This window comes from Balaenoptera physalus (assembly GCF_965194825.1).
Source record: "Balaenoptera physalus genome assembly, chromosome: 8".
Classification (NCBI taxonomy): domain Eukaryota; kingdom Metazoa; phylum Chordata; class Mammalia; order Artiodactyla; family Balaenopteridae; genus Balaenoptera; species Balaenoptera physalus.
The window spans coordinates 93,626,961-93,653,497 of record NC_138887.1 but is presented as its reverse complement, the minus strand read 5'-3'; the positions used below and the strand labels follow the sequence as shown (position 1 = coordinate 93,653,497).

At 35.4% G+C, this 26,537-nt stretch overlaps 1 long non-coding RNA gene across 2 annotated transcripts in view; it reads left to right on the top strand.

The window, feature by feature from the left end:
- LOC309665757 overlaps positions 1-26,270 on the top strand; it is a 135,688-nt gene extending 109,418 nt beyond the window's left edge. For both annotated transcript variants that reach the window (XR_014266664.1, XR_014266665.1), the window contains one exon: positions 25,050-26,270. This is a non-coding gene — a long non-coding RNA (uncharacterized lncRNA). The remainder of the gene's footprint in view (positions 1-25,049) is intronic.
- The last annotated feature ends 267 nt before the right edge of the window (positions 26,271-26,537 follow it).

Below are 26,537 nucleotides of genomic sequence, written 5' to 3'. Positions count from 1 at the left end.
TGATTGCCCAGAAGTCCCTTGTTTCTACTGTTTGGCAGCAGCCAAGAGGGGAAACCAGTCTGAGCTGTGACTGCATTTAACAGCACTCCTTTCCGCTGCCACATCCTGCAGCCTCTCCCACTCCCGAGACCTTCCCTGTCTTCATGTCGTTACCTGGCATGATGTAGCACAGCTGATTGTTCAAGAGGAAAACCGAACCGGTACCCTAGGGTCAGAAAATTTACCTTTCAAATATTGCTTTTGGCTTGTTCCAAGTACAGAATCAATCTACGTGTGCGTACACACACACACACACACAAAAGAGCTAAAAAGGCCTGTTGTATAGTATTCTAAAAAGAAGGAGAACAGGTCATGTTTATGAGGAAACTAAATAGTCTCTCTTCAAGTATTTAGGATCCATGGACATAAAGAAAGCAAACTTGAATCCAGAAATTTGTTAGGCATATTGTTTTTCTTGTTTTTGCTTTCTGTGTTTCTCCTATTTTTCACCTGGGCACACTACAAACACTACCATCCTGACCTTTACTGCAGCTAGATGTGGCTACAAAACTGAGTTACAATCAAAGTAATGGGAAGGGTGTGGTATGTGCCTACCTCTAGGACAGACCTTTAAAATCTCCTGTGAGCACTCTTCCATGTTCTAAACCCTCCCCTTCTTTTTTCGTTGTTGTTGCCGTTACCTAGAATAGGGAGGCCATGTGTTGAAGACTGAAGAGTTTCTATTAGTCTGGGACTCGAAATGAATGCAAAAATTCAAGAACCCCCATCCCAACACTACAACTGCTACAAATATACATCTTTTCTCACTGACTTGGAACATCAGCCTTAGACTATTAGATAAGAGAGAAATACACTGTCTTTTGCTTGAGTCTGTAACATTTTGTGTATATTTGTTACTGTAGCTTACCTTACCCTACCTGGCACAGAATCTCTAAATTCTCACTCTGTATTTATGAAACATATTATATTACAGGTAAACAAAACTTTGTATCCTGTTAGTATGATTCACTTACTTCTTGATCAAATAAACTCATTTGATAAGATCAAAAATTAACCCATTGCATATTTTTTCTTTATAGCTAATAACATTTTACACTTTACAAGCAAAACCTAAAAGTATTAGTAATACCATTATTAACCTCCAAAGAATGTTTCATTTTAATGGAGAGTTCTTTTAAAGTACCACGTCTTGGTTGAAGTGCCCTAATATTCTTAATCATGTAGTTCAAATATGTGAAAATCAAGTTCTTGTAATACTTCTCTATAACTCTTAAAATAATGACTCAAAATGATAAAACCCTAATTTGGACCTGAAATTTTCTCTATTTCAACACATATAAGTATGCCAAACTTTAGGGCATTCTTCTGAAGCACAGTTATCAAAGTTTTTCACATAAGATTTTAAACATTTTAAAAATGTAAAACCTATTAATGAACCATAGTCCTGTATATTATTAAAATATCTTTGCACCTAATTGGAAAATTATTAATAAGGGTCATGATTCTAAAGTTACTAAAATTTCCCAAGATGTTCTGGAAGAGCTCTGATTTATCAAACTGTATATATTATGCCAGGAACATTCAAGGTCAAGGTCCCTGGCAGCCTTTGGTCTACAGCTATGCATATGAAAGAGTCCTGTGGGGTTCCATTATATAAGCCAGGGCAAATTTCTTCTCATTTCATTATCTTACTTTTTGTGTAGATAATAAAAAATCAAAACAAAACAAAAAACGTCCCCCAAATTCTTTTTTGATTAGCCATGACCAAAATACTAAAATACATAGAGGGATTTTCTATCAAAGCATACCTTTATAAATGCCACTTTCCTGCAAAAAGTTTGTGCACTAGTTAGATTCACATACAATTTAAAAATTGGAACTAGGTCTTCTTATACACTAAATTCCATTGCTTTTCTCTTAAGTCAGTGGTTTCTTGTGCTTTTAGTGTAACTTGTTACAACTCATCTAAGCCAGTTTTTTTAATGCCATCCAATTTCTTCTCATACCTTGAACTGAGATTAGGACCAGAAGTATCTTGGTGCCTACACATTTTGAGAATCTATTTTATTTTTTTAATTCAGAAAAAGGTAGTTATAGGAATCGCAGAAAAGTAGAGAAGGCAGCGCGGGTTCTCATGATCTGTTTATGGAATCAAGCACCCATTATCGGTTCTTCACCAATAACTCTTGAGTCAAGGATTATCTCAGTTTGAAACTACCCCCTGAACTCCAGCAAATACATATCCATCCATACAACCAAACAACCAAAAATGCTCAGATAGCAGTAATAAGCTAATACTAGCAAATAGTTTAAATCAAAAACTGTTACTTTTTTCTTTTAATATTTGTCTCCTTTTTGTGTTAAAGATAAAGAACAGTGAACAGCATAGTATCATGATTATTAGCCTCAGGAAGAGAATAAAAATGTGAGGAGATATTACTTCTATACTATGGGTTGATCACAGTCATTGAAACTATGTGAGTTGTGATTATTGGAAGCAAAATAGGGATTCTGCTTGCAGGTGGCAGATGGGACACATGCATTTATTACTCCCTTCTACCTACTTTCAATTCAATTCTTTTGAATTATCAGAGAGGATATTTATTTTAAATATATAATAGCAATAAAACAAGAAATGGTAAAGGTAACAAAAACTAGTAGAAAAACAGATGAGATCATATTTGGAAAATAAAAAGTAACTATAAGCCATAATAGGCACAAAACAGAACTGTTCCATAGGTAATAACAGGCTTTGCTATGGAATCTACTGAGAAACTCTAAGTTTAGAAACAACAAAAAGTCAGCTGAGTATAAGTACTTAATTGAAGGACTGCTTGAGAAATAGATCAACCACCCATGGCTATAGGAATAGCTGTACTGTTATGTTTACCTCTAGATAAACTCCTAAACTCAAAGTGATGGGGACTTCTTCCATGGTTATTGGGGTCAGAGAGAGAAAGAGCAGCAAAGCTTAATATAAATCTGTATTTTCACAATAAATATGGAGGAGTAATGAGTGAGAAGGAGAAAGGTCAGCTCCACTGCTGAAACACACTGCAACGCTCACAGTCCAATGCAAAGCCCTGCTCAACCTGGTCATTATGGGGTCACCATCTGGATCCCTATTTCCACAACCTGAAGGAAAACTGGCAAGCCATCTAAAACTATATATTTTAAAGTAACTTGGAAGTATTATTACAAGTAAACAGATACATGTGCCTTGCCTATACTTCTGGGTATCTACCCTGGAGACATTTTGTACATGTGCACAGATATATATGCACATGGATATTGATTTTAAATTTAATAGTGGAGGAAATGGAAACAGCACAAATGTTTATCAATAGGACACCAACAAACGTACATACATCCATACAAACCAAAACCATCCAGTCTGGGCTTCCCTGGTGGCGCAGTGGTTGAGAATCTGCCTGCCAGTGCAGGGGACACGGGTTCGAGCCCTGGTCTGGGAAGATCCCACATGCTGTGGAGCAACTAGGCCCGTGAGCCACAACTACTGAGCCTGCGCGTCTGGAGCCTGTGCTCCGCAACGGGAGAGGCCGCGACGGTGAGAGGCCCGCGCACCGCGATGAAGAGTGGCCCCCGCTCGCCACAACTGGAGAAAGCCCTCGCACAGAAACGAAGACCCAACACAGCCAAAAATAAATATAAATAAATAAATTAATTTTAAAAAAACAAAAAAAAACCCATCCAGTCATTAAAAATCATGCTGCATGGAGATGGAAATAAGAACAGTGAAAATACGTATCTTGATTGAAGGGTCCGTTACATGGGTGTATACATTTGTCAAAGGTCATCAAACTGTTCTCTCTACATTTTAGTGAATGTAATTATATGCCTCTAACTCTTAAAGCTAACAGAGAAGCCATCATGAGTTTTGTTGAGATGTGTTAGGACACAGAAATAGGAAATCTGAAACCAAAATATTTTGTAAATATTTAGACTTTACCATTCATAGGGGTGTTTATGATACTAAGGAGGAACAAATGAAAAATATGACAGAGATGAGCAAAGACTTCTCCTACCCCAATAAAGCAGAGGCAATGACTGTTTTGATATGACTACCTAAGAATGATTAATTAATCACTGGTTCTCAAACTTGGTTGCTCATTAGAATCTCCTGTGAGCTTTGAAAAAACTACTGATACCTGGGTCCCATACCCAGAAACCTGGTTTAATTGGTCTGGGCTATTACCTGGGCATCAAGGGTTTTAAAAGCCTCCCAGGTGATATTAACATGCAGCAAGTTTTAGGAGCCACTATTTAGTCATTCTCAGACTGAGAACTACTGAATTAATAAATATCCTTTCTTCATCTGAAGCCAATGGAATGAAACTCATTTACCTAAAGTAACACAAAAATGGCTTTAGAAGCATCTGAAGTATTTCAGATTACTATTTATCTATGTCAGCAGTAGATGCTGCTGACATAGATAAATTGTTTAATACACAGTCTGTTAAAACGTGAGTGGGGGGGAACCATCTTTACATGTTACTTAACTTAATGATATGCACTTTGCTAAAGAAGCTACCTAAGATGAATAAAGAATACCACTTCCTCTCAATCAGTGGATTTGTCTCATTCTATCTTAGCCCCTCTGGTATTGTCTACTCTGGCACAAAGATACTGACAGGGACATGAACTGGAACAGAGAATATGGGTTTCTAGACTCTGCTTCCAGATACACCATTCTGGATCACATATTATGACTGAACTATGCAAATGGAAGAGAAGAATGCCTGCTGACCATCTCTGAAACCCTCCTTTGGTAACCTCACACTCACACTAACATCTAAATATGAGGAACCTCTGAGCATCCGTTTGCAGTGTTCTGGCTGTTGGTTGGGTCTTCTTCACAGAAGCACTGTTAAGAAACAGTCTGCCATCCCCAGGGACCAGTTAACAATGAGAGGATATGCAGACAAGCATGTTTGATGACCAACTCTAAATCTTTTCTAGAAGGAATGAGGGCAGATTCCAATTACTGAGCCAGAAGGAGCCCTATTCTTGCCTGTTCTCTAGCCAACAACTCTGTGTGCCCAATCACAGCGATTTATATCCATGATGGAAGGACTAAACTCACAGGGGAAAGATAATCTTATCGAGTCAAAGCCAAATGTAGATAAGCTGATTATCACGGAAGGTTTGAAGCAAGAGAAACTGGATACAGAACTCTAAACGTTTCTTGTTATCAGCAAATGTGCACAGCAGCTGCTGGTAATCACCAATCACAATAAGCAGACAGACAGAAAAGGGGAAAATATTGTGGATGCACCCAAATTCCAAATCTCGGCACCTAACTGAATTTAGTGCAGAGCATCAGCATGAATTCAAATATGTGTGAATCATGGTAATCATGCGAAGTGCTAAATCACACATTTCCTGATTTATCCAAGCTTCCAAAAACAGTATATTCTGTGTGCCACAATTTGTACTAAGCTTTTTAGGGTCAAACTTCTAGCGTCACACCACACACACACACACACACACTCTTCCCAACAATGTGCTTTGCTATAGCATTATATAGCAATTATCATATTCAAAGAAATAAAGCATTTGGATGTGTGAATCAAAGATACTGACAAGAACTTTCATCAACATCAATTTAACAAAAAAATTCAAAGAACTATATATGTGTTTGTATATGTATGTTTATCTATCCATCCATTCACACACACACACAAGCATCCAACCAGAAAATATCCAATATTTATTTTATTAAACAGCAATAGGCCCAATCTCATGGAGTTTATTATGCAGTTAGGACAGTTTAAAACACAGAGGGGAAATTAAGCACATTAAGGTAAACCTGAGGAATCCTTGTGGTGTTGGAACTGTTCTGTATTTTGACTGTGGTGGTGATACACAAACCTACACCTGTGGTAAAATTGCATAGGACCAAATACACACACACACACACAGAGTCCAATAAATCTGAGTAGATCTGAGTAGTATCAGCAGATTACATCAATGTTAGTAACCTGGTTGTAATATTATGCTTTGCAAGACATTACCATGGGGGGAAACTGGATAAAGGGCACACAGGTCTCTCTGTATTATTTCTTACTGCTCCCTATGAACCTACAATGATCTCGAACTAAAAGGTTTACTTGAGATAAAACTGAAATGCAAAGTGATAAGTGCTAAGATTAAAAAAAAAGCACAAGTTGTTATGGGGGCACATAATAGGGCTATATAATCTAGATTGGTAGGTTAAAGAGATTGAGTAGAATGAAATTAAGCAATTGCAAGTTAAAGAAGTCCAGGAATAAAGATTAGTTTATGCAAACAATGTAGTTTAGTCTAAAACATTATTTCTGAGTATTTTTAGGTAATTTTAAATATTTTCCAGGTGAGAGAAAAGAGATTCTATTGGAGAGGGAGTTAGTTGCCAATTCTTTAAGGAATATATGATTACATTAATGTTTATGGGTCCAAAGTTTAAAAGATATGTGAATCCCTTTAAATCTTGTATCTAGAGACACTAACATGATCTAACAGCAGGGTCGTGAAGGTCATGGATGAGGCTAACCTAGAGGCATGAGCAACATAAACAGGTGCAAAAATTCAAGACAGAGTGCCTGTCACAAACTGAGAACTGGACAAATATGGGTTGAATGTAAAAGGAGACAGTGGTAGTAGAGATGGTAAAGAGGGAAAGCGTAGCCTTGACTATCCATTGGCTATAGATAGTGTAGGAGACAAAGTTATCAAACTCAGGAAGGGATCACTCCAGGGTTACAGGTATGAGTTTTAAGTGTTTAATTGTACCATTTATTTCCACATGAATACAAATAAGTGTCGGCTTGTAACTCCTTTTCTTCTTTCTCCTTCTCCTTTCTTTAATGAAATAGTGTAATCTACCTTGTATTTTACACTGGAAAAATGTGTTGGAAAAATTGAGTGGATGTCAAAGGTTACCAGGGGACAAGATAACCAATTCCAGTTCTTTTTGTTTATGGCATCTCAAACCATGCTGTGTCCTCCCCAAATAGTAAAATTGTATTACATTTTTATTTCACTTTGGAAAGAGATGCACACTACACTTTTTGTTGCAAATATTCGAATAATATTCTCGTACTGGGAATCAATATTGTAATAATCACCTGGACTATATAAGCAGTGACCCTCAATAATTTGCAGTGCTTTGAAGGCTGCCAAATAGGTGGCAAAAACACTACTTTTAACTTCAAGATAACAGATTGTATTTCTTTTATGATATCCCTGCAGTGGTGAAAATGGAAGTTATTGACTCTGGGAACTCAGCCTACAGTGCTGTTAATCACTGTATTGCTATTAATTGATTTCCTTAAGAGTGAGCCAGACCCAGCAGGACACTACTTATTAGACCTCTCTCCCACTTGTAATGCAGTGCTTTTAATACCGCATGCAGAGTTTTCAGAGTGAAATGTTTGGTTTTCTGAACAGAGGTACCTTTGTATGGAACAAATAAGAACCAGTGAGTTTAAGCTATATAGTGATAAACTGATCCTTTGAAAGGGAGAGACTTGAATTGTTCTTCTTTCCTCTGTCTGCATTATCACAGGTAAATAATTTGAAACTATGCATTCAAATATTCAGTTCAGTCATGTTGCTTGTATTGCAATATGTGCAGAAACCTCAAGATCTTTTATTATTTTGAAATAATACCTAGGGACCCCACTACTTTGTCCAACATACCTAGAAAAATCATTTTGTCCAAAAAGGCACCCCAAGTTTCTAGAAACTAAAAGAAGCTAAAAGCTACTTTCTTTTTCTTCCAAAATCCATAACCGGCAGTGGAGAGCATGAGGTTAGATATTAAAACTAAAATTCAGAAGGAAAAATTTATAATCTATATTCAAAATAATAGAACACTATGCTGACGTGAATATATTTATGGGTATATTTAAACAATGAACATATGTCTATCTTAACTAGGCAAAATTGGAGGACTATTATCTAATACATTAGAAAGTTTGATTGATCATTTTGCCCTTTTTCTTAATAGACTATTACAGCAGTAGACAAAGGAAGAAATAAAGTGCCCAGCTAATCGATCTGTATCATATTGGAAAGGTCAAAATAGAATTGTACATTACTACTGTCAGAAATATATAAAACATTAACGTTTCCATACCATAGTCTCATCACAAAAACTGTAATGGAGACTGAAAAAGACACAATATTCGTCCATTCTTACGACTAAAATAGCTATTAAGTTGGAAATGGAATGGCATAAATCTAATCTCAGGAGAGGTGCTGACTGGAAGAAAATACTACGGAGCCATTCCTTTCTTTTGTAGGATCTTGAGTTCTCACTCAAGCCATCCTATATGTACTCAGATATTTTTTCCACAAGAAACCCTCAAAGTGACATATGTGTACTCATGACTTACAACATCTCTGTTAGAAATAGGCAAAGGCAAACATCAAAAGCAAATAATACATTTAGTAAGTAATAAAATATAGAAATAATAAATATAACTATTAAGAAGGTCAATTAAGAATTACATTTTGCATCTTGTTAAATTAATGCAGTATAGGAAGTTGAGAATTATACATAAATGTAAATAGTCTGTGAATAGCTTCAAGTTTAATAGATTATATTTTGAAACATACCTTCTAACCATTACCTATGTAATTGTGTTACACAGAAACAAATGTAAAAATTACCATATTTACTTTGTATTAAAACAGACTTTGTATTGTATTTTGTGGGATTTAAAAAAATGGTAATATGCGCATAAGGTATACACACGTGTACACATACACCAAACCATAAATCGTATTAATTATTTAATATGCCAGATAGGACAAACTAGCATAAAAAACAGAGCATAGATTTTTAGAGAGATGAATTTTAAGATGCATTAAAAATGTGAGGCTCTTCTTAGCTTTGAAGACAATTTGTGTTTTTTTTCTGCCTCCTGGCAGTTCAGCTTAAGTTGAAATTTATACAGCAAACATCTTATCATAATTCCTACCTCTGAAGAAACTCAGTAATGATACTTGCACTGGAGGCTTCATTGTTATTTTAAAACACCCTTACTTTGGAAAAAATTAGATGTTAAACTCAGCATAATTGCTGAAGACACAATATTTATGAAAAAGAAAACTTTCAGAAAAGATTTTGTTTTGGGGGAAAAAGATTATATTATCAACTTGGCATTAAAAATCAAATGTAAGTCAACAAATATCTGAACACCTATTAAATACAGCACAGTTTGTTATGAAAGACACATAATAAGCAAAAGGGAATCCTCAAGTAGTTTATAATCCAGTACAGACATAATAAAAAGCTGAATATCATAAATACTACAAAAGACATTAAATTATGCAATGAGGGAAGTTTGTGGAAAAAAGGATAATATGGGAAAACTATCAGAAAATGCTTCAATGAGGATATAAATAGGGCTTCACAAGCAGAAATGTCAGAGGAAAAAACTTGAGGTAGATACTCGAAATGAGGAAATAACAAAGAAACTAAGCCAGAAAAAGAGAGGGGTGGGGTAGTGTTTGAAGAAACTGAGCAATCCAGATACATTAGAAAATAGTTTAAGCTCCTAAATAGGTACTGGGATATGAAGGCTGAAAGTATGATTGGCTCATATTGTCAACAGGCTGCATATCAAGCTGAATATGCTAGATTTTACTTGATAGGAAATGAAGAAACTGAAACTTTTTGAAGTATGTGTATGAATAAGAACGTTTAATTTAGTAATTGTCTACAGAATGACTTGTGACACTTTTCCAACTCATTTGTTTATTTATTTATCTGTGGAAGTAAATTTTTAATGGCTGGTTAATTATATCACTACATTTTTATTGCAAATAGTACTCATTTAAGCACTTAAAAATGGAAGGTGTACAAAGATTAAATTAAGACACCGTAAATTGACTGAAGATTTGTTTTTTATATAAATAAAGGTCATGACCACACTGTTGACATGTAATACTGTTATAATACAACAATTAAACTTGTGAGTCTACAACAGAAGTCATCTGTAGTTAAGCAGGAAACAAAGTTGAAAAAGACCATGTTAAAACAAAACTACTGGGATTTACAGGTCGGGATTGTAAGTAGCAACAAACAGATTCACTCAGCTCCTGAATATTTCAAGTTTTACAGTACACATTAAAAATTATTTCTTCCATCAACACTATAAATTCAAACTGTCAGATGTTTATGCATTTTGCAAGTTACACTGATTGAATTGCTTACATGGGAGCGGGGGTCAGAACACCTCCCAATTTGAAGTTTACATCACCCATATGCTAACACAAACACAACTTGTTCCGTTTCCTTCCCTCCTCTCTCCCCCCAACAAAGAAGGCAGGATTTTTTGTTTCTTTTAGGTAATTGTTTTAAAGGATTTGTGATGATCAATCTGAACGTCTGAAATTCAGTAATATTTAACTCTTAGACAACTAAGAGGTTAAAGATGGAAAATAATTTCTCCTAACACTAAGTTAGAAAATCATTTGCATCAGACTGTAAACAAGGAAGCAATGTAAAGCGACAAAAACCTGTCCCCAGTACAAAATTGAAAAAATCTAAATTTCAAATCAGCAGAACTGGTCTACTTCCATGTTGACTATATGCCACAATATAAGTGTGAGCTCCATAAATGCATAGCTAATGTAGGTAGTCTTCCACTGTGGCAAAAGCACAGGATCCAATTCCTGATCGAGCCATCAGTCCTAGACACTGTGTGGCCTGTCCCATGGCTAGGGCAAGTGGAGGTTGCTTTGGCAGATTGTGGGTTTCTAATATTGCACTGTTGAGAGCTGAGCACACAGGAAAAATGACACTTTTCCAACTCTATTTTTCAAAGGCTTTTATGTAGATTACAGAGTACTGACTCCTAAAATTGAGTTTATCACTTTATCCATACACCTCACACGGCACCACCAATGCACTCATTTACAGAGGTTGGTATAGTGTTTGACACCCAAAAGGGAAGCAAAAAATGCTTTCTGAATGACTGAAAGAATAATATGTATAGAGATGACTAAACTAGTTTGAAGACTAATTTTCTAATCAAGTAGAAATTAAGGCATGAAATAGGACACGGCACTGGTAATGAAAACAAAGAATGAGTTTTAAGAAAATCGAAGTTGATTCTAAGGTTTTGATCGGGAGGACTTTAAAGAATGGAGAACAAGTCAATAACCTACAAGTGTTAAAGGCAAAGAGTTTAAAAATAGTGGGGGCACTGGTGTTTGGGGACATGTTAAATTTCAACAGCAAATGAAAGACTGAGGTGAAGTTAGGTAAAATAAAGTCATAATCATAGGACAGGACTTCTAGAAACAGGTAATATCTAGAGGTGAGGTTTTGTCAATACTCAACAATATAGAGATGATTAAAACAATGGAAGTATCAAAGTATAGAAACTATAAAGAGAAATTCAAAGATGTTCACATTTAGAAAGCCTACATTTAAATGAAAAATGGTAAGCAAGGTAAATAGAGAAGTGAGACTGCAGAACAAAGTTATTTGGACTGATACGAAAAAGATTCAGACGATGTTGCTGCTGAAAATGGAAACAGTAATATGACTTTTAGCTTCTACTATATGCTAACCACTCTGCCAGTTATTTTTAATGATTTTCAGATTTAATCCCCAGAACATGTGTATGATGTCTATATTATAATTTTTCCTTTTTTTGTTTAAATATAGGGAGAGTGTTGCCCAGAAAGTTTACAGGAAGGGATGACATCAGAATTCAAAAAAGATTTTTTTTTTGAATTTTTGAATTTTATTTTTTTATACAGCAGGTTCTTATTAGTTATCTATTATACCTATTAGTGTATATATGTCAATCCCAATCTCACAATTCATCCCACCACCACCATGCCCTCCCCACCACTTTCCCCCCTTGGTGCCTATACTTTTGTTCTCTACATCTGTGTCTCTATTTCTGCCCTGTAAACTTTTTCATCTCTACCATTTTTCTGGGTTCCACATATACGTGTTAATATATGATATTTGTTTTTCTTTTTCTGACTTACTTCACTCTGTATGACAGTCTCTAGATCCATCCACGTCTCTACAAATGACCTAATTTCATTCCTTTTTATGGCTGAGTAATATTCCATTGTATATACGTACCACTTCTTCTTTATTCATTCGTCTGTCGATGGGCATTTAGGTTGCTTCCATGATCTGGCTACTGTAAATAGTGCTGCAATAAACATTGGGGTGCATGTATCTTTTTGAATTATGATTTTCTCTGGGTATATGCCCAGTAGTGGGATTGCTGAGTCATATGGTAGTTCTATTTTTAGTTTTTTAAGGAACCTCCATACTCTTCTCCATAGTGGCTGTATCAATTTACATTCCCACCAACAGTGCAAGAGGGTTCCCTTTTCTCCACACCCTCTCCAGCATTTGTTGTTTGTAGATTTTCTGATGATGTCCACTCTAACTGGTGTGAAGTGATACCTCATTGTAGTTTTGATTTGCATTTCTCTAATAATTAGTGATGTTAAGCAGCTTTTCATGTGCTTCTTGGCCATCTGTATGTCTTCTTTGGAGAAATGCCTATTTAAGTCTTCTGTCCATTTTTTGATTGGGTTGTTTGTTTTTTTAATATTGAGCTGCATGAGCTGTTTATATATTTTGGAGATTAATCCTTTATCTGTTGATTCGTTTGCAAATATTTTCTCCCATTCTGAGGGTTGTCTTTTCGTCTTGTTTATGGTTTCCTTTACTGTGCAAAAGCTTTGAAGTTTCATTAGGTCCCATTTGTTTATTTTTGTTTTTATTTCCATTACTCTAGGAGGTGGATCAAAAAAGATCTTGCTGTGATTTATGTCAAAGGGTGTTCTTCCTATGTTTTCCTCTAAGAGTTTTATAGTGTCTGGTCTTACACTTAGATCTCGAATCCATTTTGAGTTTATATTTGTGTATGGTGTTAGGGAGTGTTCTAATTTCATTCTTTTACATGTAGCTGTCCAGTTTTCCCAGCACCACTTATTGAAGACACTGTCTTTTCTCTATTGTGTATCCTTGCCTCTTTGTCATAGATTAGTTGACCATAGGTGTGTGGGTTTATCTCTGGGCTTTCTATCCTGTTCCATTTATCTATATTTCTGTTTTTGTGCCAGTACCATATTGTCTTGAATACTGTAGCTTTGTAGTATAGTCTGAAGTCAGGGAGTCTGATTCCTCCAGCTCCGTTTCTTTCCCTCAAGACTGCTTTGGCTATTTGGGGTCTTTTGTGTCTATACAAATTTTAAGATTTTTTGTTCTAGTTCTGTAAAAAATGCCAATGGTAATTCGATAGGGATTGCATTGAATCTGTAGATTGCTTTGGGCAGTATAGTCATTTTCACAATATTGATTATTCTAGTCCAAGAACATGGTATATCTCTCCATCTGTTTGTGTCATCTTTGATTTCTTTCATCAGTGTCTTATAGTTTTCTGAGTACAGGTCTTTTACCTCCCTAGGTAGGTTTATTCCTAGGTATTATATTCTTTATGTTGCAATGGTGAATGGGATTGTTTCCTTAATTTCTCTTTTTGATCTTTCATTGTTAGTGAATGCAAGGAATGCAAGAGATTTCTGTGCATTAACTTTGTATCCTGCTACTTTACCAAATTCCTTGATTAGCTCTAGTAGTTTTCTGGTGGCATCTTTAAGATTCTCTATGTATAGTATCATGTAATCTGCAAACAATGACAGTTTTACCTCTTCTGTTCCAATTCATAGTCCTTTTATTTCTTTTTCTTCTTTGATTGTCATGGCTAGGACTTGCAAAACTATGTTGAGTAATAGTGGTGACAGTGGACATCCTTGTCTTGTTCCTGATCTTAGAGGAAATGCTTTCAGTTTTTCACCATTGAGAATGATGTTTGCTGTGGGTTTGTCGTATATGGCCTTTATTATGTTGAGATAGGTTCCCTCTATGCCCACTTTCCGGAGAGCTTTTATCATAAATGGGTGTTGAATTTTGTCAAAAGTTTTTTCTGCATCTATTGAGAAGGTCATATGGTTTTATTCTTCAATCTGTTAATATGGTGTATCACATTGATTGATTTGTATATATTGAAGAATCCTTCATCCCTGAGATAAATCCCACTTGATTATGGTGTATGATCCTTTTAATGTGTTGTTGGATTCTGTTTGCTAGTATTTTGTTGAGGATTTTTGCGTCTATAGTCATCGCTGATACTGGTCTGTAATTTTCTTTTTTTTGTAGTATCTTTGTCTGGTTTTGGTATCAGGGTGATGGTGGCCTCATAGAATGAGTTTGGGAGTGTTCCTTCCTCTTCAATTTTTTGGAAGAGTTTGAGAAGGATGGGTGTTAGCTCTTCTCTAAATGTTTGATAGAATTCACCTGTGAAGCCATCTGGTCCTGGACTTTTGTTTGTTGGAAGATTTTTAATTATAGTTTCAATTTCATTACTTGTGATTGATCTCTTTATGTTTTCTATTTCTTCCTGGTTCAGTCTTGGAAGGTTATACCTTTCTAAGAATTTGTCCATTTCTTCCAGGTTGTCCATTTTATTGGCACAGAGTTGCTTGCAGTAGGCTCTTATGATGCTTTGTATTTCTGCAGTGTCCTATGTCACTTCTCCTTTTTCATTTCTAATTTTATTGATTTGAGTCATCTCCCTCTTTTTCTTGATGAGTCTGGCTAAAGGTTTATCAATTTTGTTTATCTTCTCAAAGAACCAGCTTTAGTTTTATTGATCTTTGCTATTGTTTTGTTTCTAATTCATTTATTTATGCTCTGATCTTTATGATTTCTTTCCTTCTGCTAACTTTGGGGGTTTTGTTTGTTCTTCGCTCTCTAGTTCCTTTAGGTGTAAGCTTAGATTGTTTGAGATTTTTCTTGTTTCTTGAGGTAGGCTTGTATTGCTATAAACTTCCCTCTTAGAACTGCTTTTACTGAATCCCATAGGTTTTGGATCATTGCGTTTTCATTGTAATTTGTCTCTAGGTATTTTCTGATTTCCTCTTTGATTTCTTCAGTGATCTCTTGGTTATTTAGTAATGTATTGTTTAGACTCCATGTGTTTCTGTTTTTTACGTTTTTTTCCCTGTAATTGATTTCTAATCTCATAGCATTGTGCTCGGAAAAGATGCTTGATATGATTTCAGTTTTCTTAAATTTACCACGGCTTGATTTGTGACCCATAATGTGATCTGTCCTGGAGAATGTTCTGTGTGCACTTGAGAAGAAAGTGTAATCTGCTGTTTCTGGATGGAATGTCTTTTAAATATCACTTAAATCTATCTGGTCTATTATGTCATTTATAGCTTGTGTTTCCTTGTTAATATTCTGTCTGGAGCATCTGTCCATTGGTGTAAGTGAGGTGTTAAAGTCCCCCACTATTATTGTGTTACTGTCGATTTCCTCCTTTAGAGCTTTTAGCAGTTGCCTTATGTATTGAGGTGCTCCTATGTTGGGTACATATATATTTATAATTGTTATATTTTCTTCTTTGATTGATCCCTTGATCATTATGTAGTGTCCTTCCTTGTTTCTTGTAACATTCTTTATTTTAAAGTCTACTTTATCTGATATGAGTATTGCTACTCCAGCTTTCTTTTGATTTCCATTTGCAAGAAATATCTTTTTCCATCCCCTCACTTTCAGTCTGTATGTGTCCGTAGGTCTGAAGTGGGTCTCTTGTAGAGAGCATATAGATGGGTCTTGTTTTTGTATCCATTCAGTGAGCCTGTGTCTTTTGGTTGGAGCATTTAATGCATTCAAGTTTAAGGTAATTATCAATATGTATGTTCCTCTTACCATTTTCTTAATTGTTATGGGTTTGCTTTTGTAGGTCCTTTTCTCCTCTTGTGTTTCCCACTTAGAGAAGTTCCTTTAGCATTTGTTGTAGAGCTGGTTTGGTGGTGCTGAATTCTCTTAGCTTTTGCTTGTCTGTAAAGCTTTTGACTTCTCCATCAAATCTGAATGAGATCCTTGCTGGGTAGAGTAATCTTGGTTGTAGGTTCTTCCCTTTCATCACTTTAAATATATCATGCCACTCCCTTCTGGCTTGTAGAGTTTCTGCTGAGAAATCAGCTGTTCACCTTATGGGAGTTCCCTTGTATGTTTTTTGTCATTTTTCCCTTGTTGCTTTCAATAATTTTTCTTTGTCTTTAATTTTTGCCAATTTGATTACTATGTGTCTCAGTGTGTTTCTCCTTGGGTTTATCCTGCCTGGAACTCTCTGTGCTTCCTGGACTTGGGTGGCTGTTTTCTTTCCCTTGTTAGGGAAGTTTTCGACTATAATCTCTTCTAATATTTTCTTGGGTCCTTTCTCTTTTCTCCTTCTGGGACCCCTATCATGCGAATGTTGTTGCGTTTAATGTTGTCCCTGAGGTCTCTGAGATAGTCCTCATTTCTTTTCATTCTTTTTTCTTTATTCTGTTCCGTGGCAGTGAATTCCACCATTCTGTCTTCCAGGTCACTTATCCGTTCTTCTGCGTCAGTTACTCTGCTATTGATTCCTTCTAGTGTATTTTTCATTTCAGTTATTGTATTGTTCATCTCTGTTTGTTTGTTCTTTAACTTTTCCAGGTGTTTGTTCTTTAATTCTTCTAGGTCTTTGTTAAACATTTCTTGCATCTTCTCAATCTTTGCTTCCATTCTTTTTCTGAGGTCCTGGATCATCTTCACTATCATTATTCTGAATTCTTTTTCTGGAAGGTTGCCTATCTCCACTTCATTTAGTTGTTTTTCTGGGATTTTATCTTGTTCCTTCATCTGGTACACAGCCCTCTGCCTTTTCATTTTGTCTATCTTTCTGTGAATGTCTCAAAAAAAGATATTTTTGCGCTTCAGTACCCTTGATCTTAACCTTAAGAATATTTCCCTTAATAATAAGAAAATCAAAAAAGGAGAAAAATTCACGACTATACACCCCAGAATCCATTTTCAATGAGAGTAGGATAAATCTGCAAACCTGTCCCACAGTATTTGCATATATGCGGCAGAAGAATAAATGATGAAAGACTGAGCAGAGAGAAAGAAGTCATACCTAACTGCCTTCAAGTTGGAGTGGGAGTGAAGGAATGGGCAGGCTAATGGAAAAGCCAGCATAACCTTTGGAAAGCTTCAGGATCTGACATACTTGGTACTGTTTGAGTGTGGGTACAGGTGCAAAAAATGAGAGCCTGGTGGAAAGTTGATTAAAAGCAGGGGTGGGGAAAGTCTGTATTTTTCCCCAGGCTTTATACCCAATGTAGGTGCACAATGTGGAATGTATTTTGTGTATTAGGTTCACCTCGGACTACCTGACCTTTTGCCTAAGTAGATCCAGAAAAACAGCAGCCAGATTTATTGCACCCAGGCAGGACAGCTGACTGCTTTACAGTAAATTCAATGCACACAGAGCTTCCAATAAATTTTTAGTACCTCATTTGTAAATGTAAATGAGCTGCCAACATTTAAGGATGAATGATTTAGACAAAGCAAGCAAATGGAAAAAAGGAAATGGTGACAATGATGAAAGAAAAAATATATATTAATAATGTCTTCAGAGATACTGGAGAAGTATTAAACAATACTAAAAAATCATTTAGATAAAAAGAAGAGGGGTCTTGGAAATGTAAATATAATAGCTATAAAAATAGAAAAATATTTGGAAGAAAAGTCAAGCCTTATCTCTCAGGAAAATAAAAAGAAGGCAAGATGATGTTCAATAGGGGGAAACAGATTAGAAAATTAGTAGAGAAATTGAAGTAATCAAAAATCTGGCTATGAGAACTTCAACAAAAGGAGAAAAGTGAAACTAAAGGAAAGGAATTTCTGAAACCAATCATTAAAATAAAAATCTCAGAAACAGGTACATAGTTTTTCAGAGAGATAGGGTCCAAAAAATGCTTGGTACAGGAAATGAAAATGACTCTCTTATTAAAACATTTTACCATGAAATTTTAGAACATGGAAAGAGGAAATTTCTAAATGGGGTGTAAGTCTCCAATTTAATGTTATTCACTGCCTTAATATTTGGTAAAATCTGGACTGTCTCAATGGCCTGCTCCCCACCCCACTCTGCTCCTGCAGAGGAGGTTCCCTAGCCAAACAACCCTCCTTATCAAAGAGATCGGGCAGAGTTCTTACCTATCCCTGGGGTTCAGTTCCCTGTCAGCCCAGGGGATTTAGACAAGCCAATCACATCCTCCCCACAGGTGTGAAGCACAGCCCAACCTCTTGGTATTACAAAGCCTGCCTCCCCTGGCCCCTTGCCCTTTACCCAAGTGCACCTCCCTGAAGTACCCTCCTCCCCTGGACAGTAAGTACACGTGACTAATAAAACCCTGTTAATCTCCTCTGCTCAGTGTCGGGGTCATATGTTCAGACAGCCCTGTAGCCATAGAGTGTGAGACTCTCCCTCATTAACGGGGTGAAGAGGAGACAAACACTAAAATATTTCAAAGAATAGGCAGGTCCAGTACAAAGGATGGTGAATCAGAATGACAGATTCTCAAATGCAGCAGTAGAAACAAGAAGAATTTTGAACAATGTTTTCAAAATTCTGAGGAAAAATCTATTTACAACTTAAAATGCTCCATCCCTTCAGATTACCTAATAAATATCAGAGAAGAATAAAAGTACTTTTAGACGTTCAAAGTATAGAAAATTTGACTCTCCTGTACCTTTTTCAGGAAGCTATCTAAGGATGATTTCTGTCAAAACAAGGAAATAAACCAAGATAGAAGAGAACTGTGATCCAGGCAACAGGAGATCTAACACAGCAGAAAGGTGAAAAAAATTCCCAGGATCATGGCAAAAAGGAAGTATCCAATGATAGCTGTATAGTAGGCCTAGAGTACACAGAAGCCATATTTTAGCAGGAGGTCAAATGTCTCCACTAGGCAGGTATTCAGAAAAATAAAATATGCTTGAAAATGAGATAAAGGCTGTGATCATATGAAAAAATGAGGCATTTTATAGAGCTTTTCTGGGGTGACAGTCATAGGCTGAAAGTAAACCAAGTCAAAAGGGGGCAATTTTTAACTCCAGTAAAAAAAAAAAAAAAAAAGAAGTAGAGGAAGTAAATGTAATCAGATGCATTTTCTTGGCTCAGCAGTGAACAATATTTAAAAAGTCATCATGGAAACACAATGTTTTTAAGCAAAAATTGAGGCATAATTATATTGAGAGGAAAATAGAGGGTAAAATTGAGTCAAAATTATTAAATCTTACGAAGGAAGTTATCAGGTAAGGTTTAATTTGATTAAGCAAGATATAACACTACATTCACATTCTTTTGACCTATGGAGATAATTACCAAATAAAATAGCTAAATATTAAATGTGTTTGCCTCTGAGGTGTAGGACAGGTCTTAAAGTGTCAAGGAATAATATCTAAAAAATAATCATTTCAGGGATAGTTTTTTTTTTTTTTAACCAGTTTTATCTAACAACACATTTATTTCAAATAAATACTGATTTTAAAAAGCAATTTGGCTTATATTTCTGATTATTAAAAATGTGTTCCATAGTCATACCCCCTAACAAGTCACTTGAGGTTTTCTAATATTTTTCTGTTGAAAATACAAGTGTAATTGCTTTCAGTATGATAATTTTTGCTATATTAATTCTGTTTTTTTTTTTTTTTTTTTGCTTCATGTTAGTGCAGTTCATTCCCCTTCAGCTCACATGGTAAATTAATTGGAATCTTCTTAAGAATCATTTTGATACTCTCATTAAGATTACCCATTTGAGATCAAATTACGTTAAAAATAAAATGGTTTCTGAGTTCTAATTTATCTCTAGTTTATGGCAATTGGGAACCTAATTTATCTAATGATGATCATCTTAAAGTGCTAGGCCATGGGTGGTAATGGGTACCTAATCATTTCTTAGAATATTGTAGTTCTAAAGATTCTAGTTATATATCGAGATGTAAAAAATAAGTTGATTCATTTAAAATCTATAGCAAAGTTAAAAAGCTACTCTTACAAAAAGGTTTTTGAATGTCTGCTAATTCACTTTGAGTCTAACTGATATAATGATGTAATGAAAGATCATTTTGGAATTGAGTTTGAATTTCTACATTTGGAAACTAAATATTACCCAGATTGGACCCTGGGACCTAATTTGCATCCAATCTAATATTCAAATCCATTGTCTTTTGGCTTTTCAAAAATAATCCTTATATTAAATATGTTTTTACTTATCCAAAAAATCATCTTTATATTTGTAAGAACACATATATTGCTGTTTGGTTCTAAAGTTATGGTCACATGAAGATATACATAAAGGTGCATTTAGTATTGTGCTTAAATCCAATATAAATCTTCAGTTTGGCACCATGGTTAAGGAATGAGGGGGTCTATATTTAGCAGCAGCTATAGCAATAACTGTTGGGGAGAATATAAATCATAGGAAACTTCAGAGAGCTATGCCACCTGAGAGTATAACAAAAAGAGGAAAAGGGGAGCAGTTAAACAGGTATACCAAGGGGTATAAAATACCAGTGACATACTTGAGGGTAAAGAATATTTCAAAAATGTATCCCTAAACTAACATCTCATTTTATGCACAAGAAATATCACAATATTCACATCAAGTATCAATAGAAGATAAATACACATCAAATAATTCCCAAATAAAAAAACAGCCAATTAAAAACAAACACACTGAGAAGGGATAGCAAATAGTGCATGCATTTTATCACTGTATCAAATTGTTTCAAGAGTCATAGGACTGAATGAAATAATTTCAGTGGTTTCTGTAAACTGTATGGCAATTCTCATCATTTCAAATAAGATATGTAGGCAGATAAACTTACTTTTATAAATGTCTAGGTATGCTTTTCTTAAAACATACTCATAAGCCACATAAATCCTCATTTCTCCTTGTGTAGTTTCATCTATACTTAAGGTTTATTAAATTCTAACAAGCTATAGTACAAAATAATTGGCACTCTGCTGTAACAGATGGAAATAATGGGTACATGGAAGAGAGGTAAAATAAAACTGACAGCTGAAATCTGAAGTTAACATAGGAATTACCATAAAACCTAGCAACTCTAAATCAAGGAAATGGATAGAGGTGATATCCTCTCTATGTTATTACATATATACCTCTGCTATTTGTTAACTAATTGAATAAGGGTATTTGTCATGTTCTTGTCTAAGAACATGAGAGTGTCCAAATGTAAGGAAGAGTAGAAGAAAGTCTCCCTGATGAAGGAAAAACAACAAGACCTTTTTAACAAAGCATCCAATGCTATATTTAACCAGATAAAAGAAAGTGAAGGGAGGTCACTATCCGGATAACTTACTGATACATCTTGTTATTGGAAATTGATAGTAACACATGTATCATTCACGCTGCCTCAATTGGCCCTCTGCTGTGTGTGTGTGTCGGGGGGGGGGGGTGTAGGGTGAAGCTTTAGAAAGTTAATTTTGACCTGCACATGTTTATGACTATGACTAACAGATGATTTGTCCTTTCCTTGAAAAAAAAAAAAAAAACTGAGTTCACTATTTCTAAAACTGTAGAACTAACTCAGTTCTCTGCCAGTGCTCATGCCTATACTGGCTGTTATCTCACTGCAGGAAGATGCCAGTTTAGCTGCCTGAAGGGTTGAATAGAGTACCTTGGTTTGTCCTACTGATGCATCAATCACTATCACTCAGAATACAGGGGATAGGAAATTGACAGAAAACACCACAATGGCAAATTGACACATACTTATACTAAACATTTCCCTGTGAAATTAAATGTTAATTTTCTATAGATGGGAAATTGTCTACAAAATAAAAATGTCCTGAATTATCATTCCATGATAATATGGAGTTTATTCATAGTTTAAATTGATGTGGCCTGTAGAGTTTCTGTAAAGCGAATATAACAGGAAAGAATAGTAGTTACATACAGCATGTTACATTTCACAGAGTTGCCTTGTTCATTTCAGCAAAGAGCCTGCAGAAGAAAATTTGTGGAGAGAGAGATGGCAGGACCCTGACAAAAAATGTGTCCACAGACAGGCAAGATTTTGAGCCCAATAACATCCTCAGGCTGATGAGATTAGTTTGCTTTATAACCTACTGCTAGCAAACTAACTTTGACACTCTCAGAGAAGAACACTGGGGAGATGCTGAAAAAAAAGAGGAGAGGAATCTTGTATTATTAATGCAGGTGAGAGAGGAAAAAATACCATTTATTGTAAAGAGAATCTTACCAGACTTATGTTCTTAAAATGTGTAAAAATAATGATTTATTTTTCTAAAAGTATAAAACAGAATCCCAGTGTGCAACTACTAAAAATTACAAGCTAAATTACTTTGTATTGTGTGTTACTAATTTAATAAGCACTTCAGGAGTAAAAATCTGTCTTGATGACGGATTGCACTGAACCAGTAGAGCTAAAGATCTAATGTATCCTTTTTCTTAGTGATTCATGCTATCATCTTGTTGGGGAACTAAACCTGGAAGATTTATCTTATTGCTCAAAAAGGTATACATATTCATACCGCAAAGAGAAATTAAATATGCTTAATTGAAACTTCTAATTTCTCAAATGAGATAATTGTAGCCCATATGGTTGATGCTCATGCCCAATGGCATAGAATAAACCATTAATATGAACCTTCCTACTCTTACGAGCCACTCTGTTCTGCTATATCACACGTTGTCCATGCTTGTGTGAAGCTGAAAAAAGTCTAACTTGATATGTGACCTGGTAATGTTGGATATAAATATTTTAAAATATTGGAGGAAATCTCATGTTTACTTTTATCTATCTGATGCCAGAAACCTTTAAGTTTTTCCAATGCACACAGAAATTGGTAATTTATCAAATATGATACTCCTATTCTCATCCTAGTGATTTTGCTTACATGAAATGTTTGGGTGAAGAAGATAAGAAGGCCATCATTTCAAAACAGTACAGTAAGGAACTGTGGTGATAAATAGTTTTTCAAAGACATGATGACAGATGCCATTAAAAGGCACAAGCTGTTAAATCTAGAATCTCATATGTGCTTTGTTCTTGATTTCTAAATTTATCCCAGGTTGTTTTCAGAACTTAAAACACAGTCATGGGAGGTTGGTGATTAGAGAAACTATCTGAAGTTTCACAATCAGAACAGCTGGTCCAGAGATGACAGAAGATGATGCTGAGTCTTATGAAGAAAATGCAAAGTAGTAATTGGGGAATGTTTTGGCAAGTAATAAGAGAAACCATCGGAGACTTACTGCAGGTGTCAAATCGCATTTAGGTTATATACGTTTTCCTGACCCAGTGTTTCAATTGGCCCGCTTACATCTAAGTGAAAAAAACTGTATGATTATCTGAAAAATATAGAAAGGAATAGAGTTTGATTTCAAAACAGGCATAAAACTAATACATGGAAGGAGTACTGAAAGAACAGGTCACAAGTTCTAAGGGCATAAAATCATCATCATCTTTCACGTAAACTACTACAATCACTTCCTAACTAGTCTCCCTGAATAAATCTTCCTCCCTTGGACTATTCTTTCTAGAGAATACAGGGTGACTATATATATATTTTTTTTGACTCAGATCATCTTATTATTCTACTCTAAATCCCCCCATATTTAGAATAAAATTCAAACTCTTTCCCTTTGCCTAAATAGCTCTATATGTTTGGCTCCTGACTACATCTCTATCAGTCCCTGTTTCTCTCCCATGCTTAGAATACAGTGGACACCTTGCTGTTTATCAAACGTGCCAATTATCAATCCATTTCAAGATCTTTGCCCTGGATGTTTCCTTCATCTGGAATATTCTTCCCCAGATATTTGCATAACTGGCTCTCAGACTTAATTCATGTTCAAATGTCAGCTTGTTGCCACATTATCTGAAACAGAATTTCCAGTGACTTTATATCCTTAGCCTACTTTATTTTTCTTCCTATTACATATCATTACTTGTATTCTGTCATCTGTTTTATTATTCATTATCTGTCTTTGGTACTTGAATGTAAACTCCACTAGGTCAGATTCTTGTGTGTTTTGTTTATTTTGTATTCTTAGTGCCTAAAACAGTGCCTAGCACACAACGAATACCCCTTTAAGTAAAAATGAATAAAGGTACTTTATATAATATTATTATTAATGTCTTCTCTTGGACTATTACTTATCTTGGTATCCCAACTTTAATTATATTCATTTCCCAGTGTTTGTTGTAGATGTTGTAGAAAGTAATGGATTTCCAGTTGGATCTCAAACATCATCTCAACAAGCAAGATGTATACCACACTCGTCCTCCTTTTCCCCAAAGCTTTCCCCTAAATTTTGTCCAAAACATACTATACCAGCCTTGTTCCCTGATTTGGATGAAATTGTCAACTCTGGTAGAGCAGAACAACTCTCAACTAGATCGCATCTCTGATTAGATCAGAAATGGGGCTTCATTCTGTTAGCTTATACCCTTCTCAGATTCCAAGAAGCAGGAAACTGTCATAATGCTTAACTTATTTAGAGTGACAAAATCTACTACTACTTACCAATTAAAATAATTATTTCCTTAAGCCAATTTATATTTACAATGCTATCTCAAATTCATTGCATAATCTAAGCAATCTCATACTCAGATTGAAATTGATGAAGTCTATATGGAACGTCTCCTTTAAAAATGTAGCATACTGCAACCATTCTTTCAGATTCAGTGGTTCCTACAGCTTCCGGGGAGGAGGTTAGCCTGAGGCACATGAAATAGACAACTGCCTCTCCCCATGAAGTGTATGCTGTAAGATCTTGCTTGGATGTCATATTTTTGTTTTCACATTGTGTTTCTTGAAGGTTTTCTCTTGGGTAAGGAGAAAGGCATGCTTAAATTGCCTGACTCAGCTGTGAATCTATTTTATTAAGATGATAACATATTTCTCACTATGGCTTACCAAGAAAACCAAATACAATGCAAAACATTGAACTTTACCACTGGTTCAATATTATCAGTGTCTCCACTACCTTATCTTCTTGCTGAGGAAATGGTATACTCTTCCAAAGATGAAACATTATTGTATAAGTCTGTTGGTTCTGAGGCTTAGTATTGATGCCAAAGGCCATTTGCCATGTTTCCTATCTCTCCTTTGTCCCTCCAGATACATGTTCAGCCTTCTCTACCCAGCTTTATGCCCTGGGAGACTGACCTCTATGAATTTCACCAATGGGATCCGTTGTGCTCCATCCAGTTAAGACTAGAGAATAAAGAGCACTGGCAGAAGCATCAAAAGAGGGAGGAGAATAAGGAAAATCCTGGCTCTCTTCTGTGGGCTCTTCTTTGGCTGGCTGTGTCCCATGACAGCTCTCTCTCTGGGTTAGTCTACAAATTCCTCTGCTCGACATTTGAGCCTCAGTATGTTCCTGATGCACTGTTGCTAGTATGAGGATACTCCACTACTACGTTTTCCTTATTCGGTTTCCTGCCCACATCTCTATAAATAGTCTATGCATTAAATGCTCCTCCAATGATTCGAGGGTCATGTTGGAAACCTGACTGATAACATCAACCAACGTTACAGAAATCATGGAAACAAGTAAAACACAAGTCCTCCGCCTGCCACAGAGCTTTAAGGAGCCATTTCTAATTATAACTTTCCCCTAGGAGTACACAGTTGACTCTGAAGCAGGAATGCTTTCACACGGGTATAACAAACAGAAACTAGGTTTAAGGAAGTATACTGAGGAACAAACAAAGAGATTAGAATACCATTTGGTGAGATAAGTGCTTTGACAAATCTTAGCCCATTTAATTTTTAATAATCTTTTGATATTCTATTGCCTTGCTAATTCCAAACAACTTTGGAAAAGTGGCCTTAAAAAGGTAGTAACTTTAAGGTAAGCCCTTCTTTTTCCCTGTCTTCTTTTGGATATCGAGTTTAAGATAAATTTGTCTGAAAATCATATTAATTCTGAATACTTAGGATGCATGGATTATTCTGGAAATTATAAAGTTTGCTGTTTTAAAAATGTTTTTATTCTCTGATTCAAACATTTGACATTTTGTTCAGCTATGACAAACACATTAATTTTTCAAAAATGCTTTTCTTATTTAGGAAAATTATTTTATTTTCAAACTTTCATTGATTGGGAAGTTTTCATTTTAAACTCTTGATATTAATTTCTAGAGTTATTTCATTTTACTTAGAGAATATGAATGACTGATATCTTATTATATTTTGGGGAATTCTATGAGGTTATATTTGTTATTCAAAATATTATCAATTGTGGCTTATCTTCCATGGAGGCAGAACATGCCTCCTTATGCTTTAGGAAATGTAAAATATTTAAAAGTAGCTTACTAAACAACACCTCTCTTCCTCCCTGAGTTTTGAACTAATTGAGAACTAAGACAGTCAGCAGATGGAGAAAAAGTACTAACTTTATTAACCAACTGGATTGGGAGACAAGAATTACTATTTACCCAACGATTTACTTGCTAATTCTTTCCCTGCAGTATAGACTGTAGCTCAATACAATGGAATGTGATTTGCAGAGCAGATAAATTCACCTATCTTCTATAGGCTTAAGGACCAAAGTAAGCGCCTATATTGGCATTGGGAATAAAAACGTAACACATTTTATTTAGC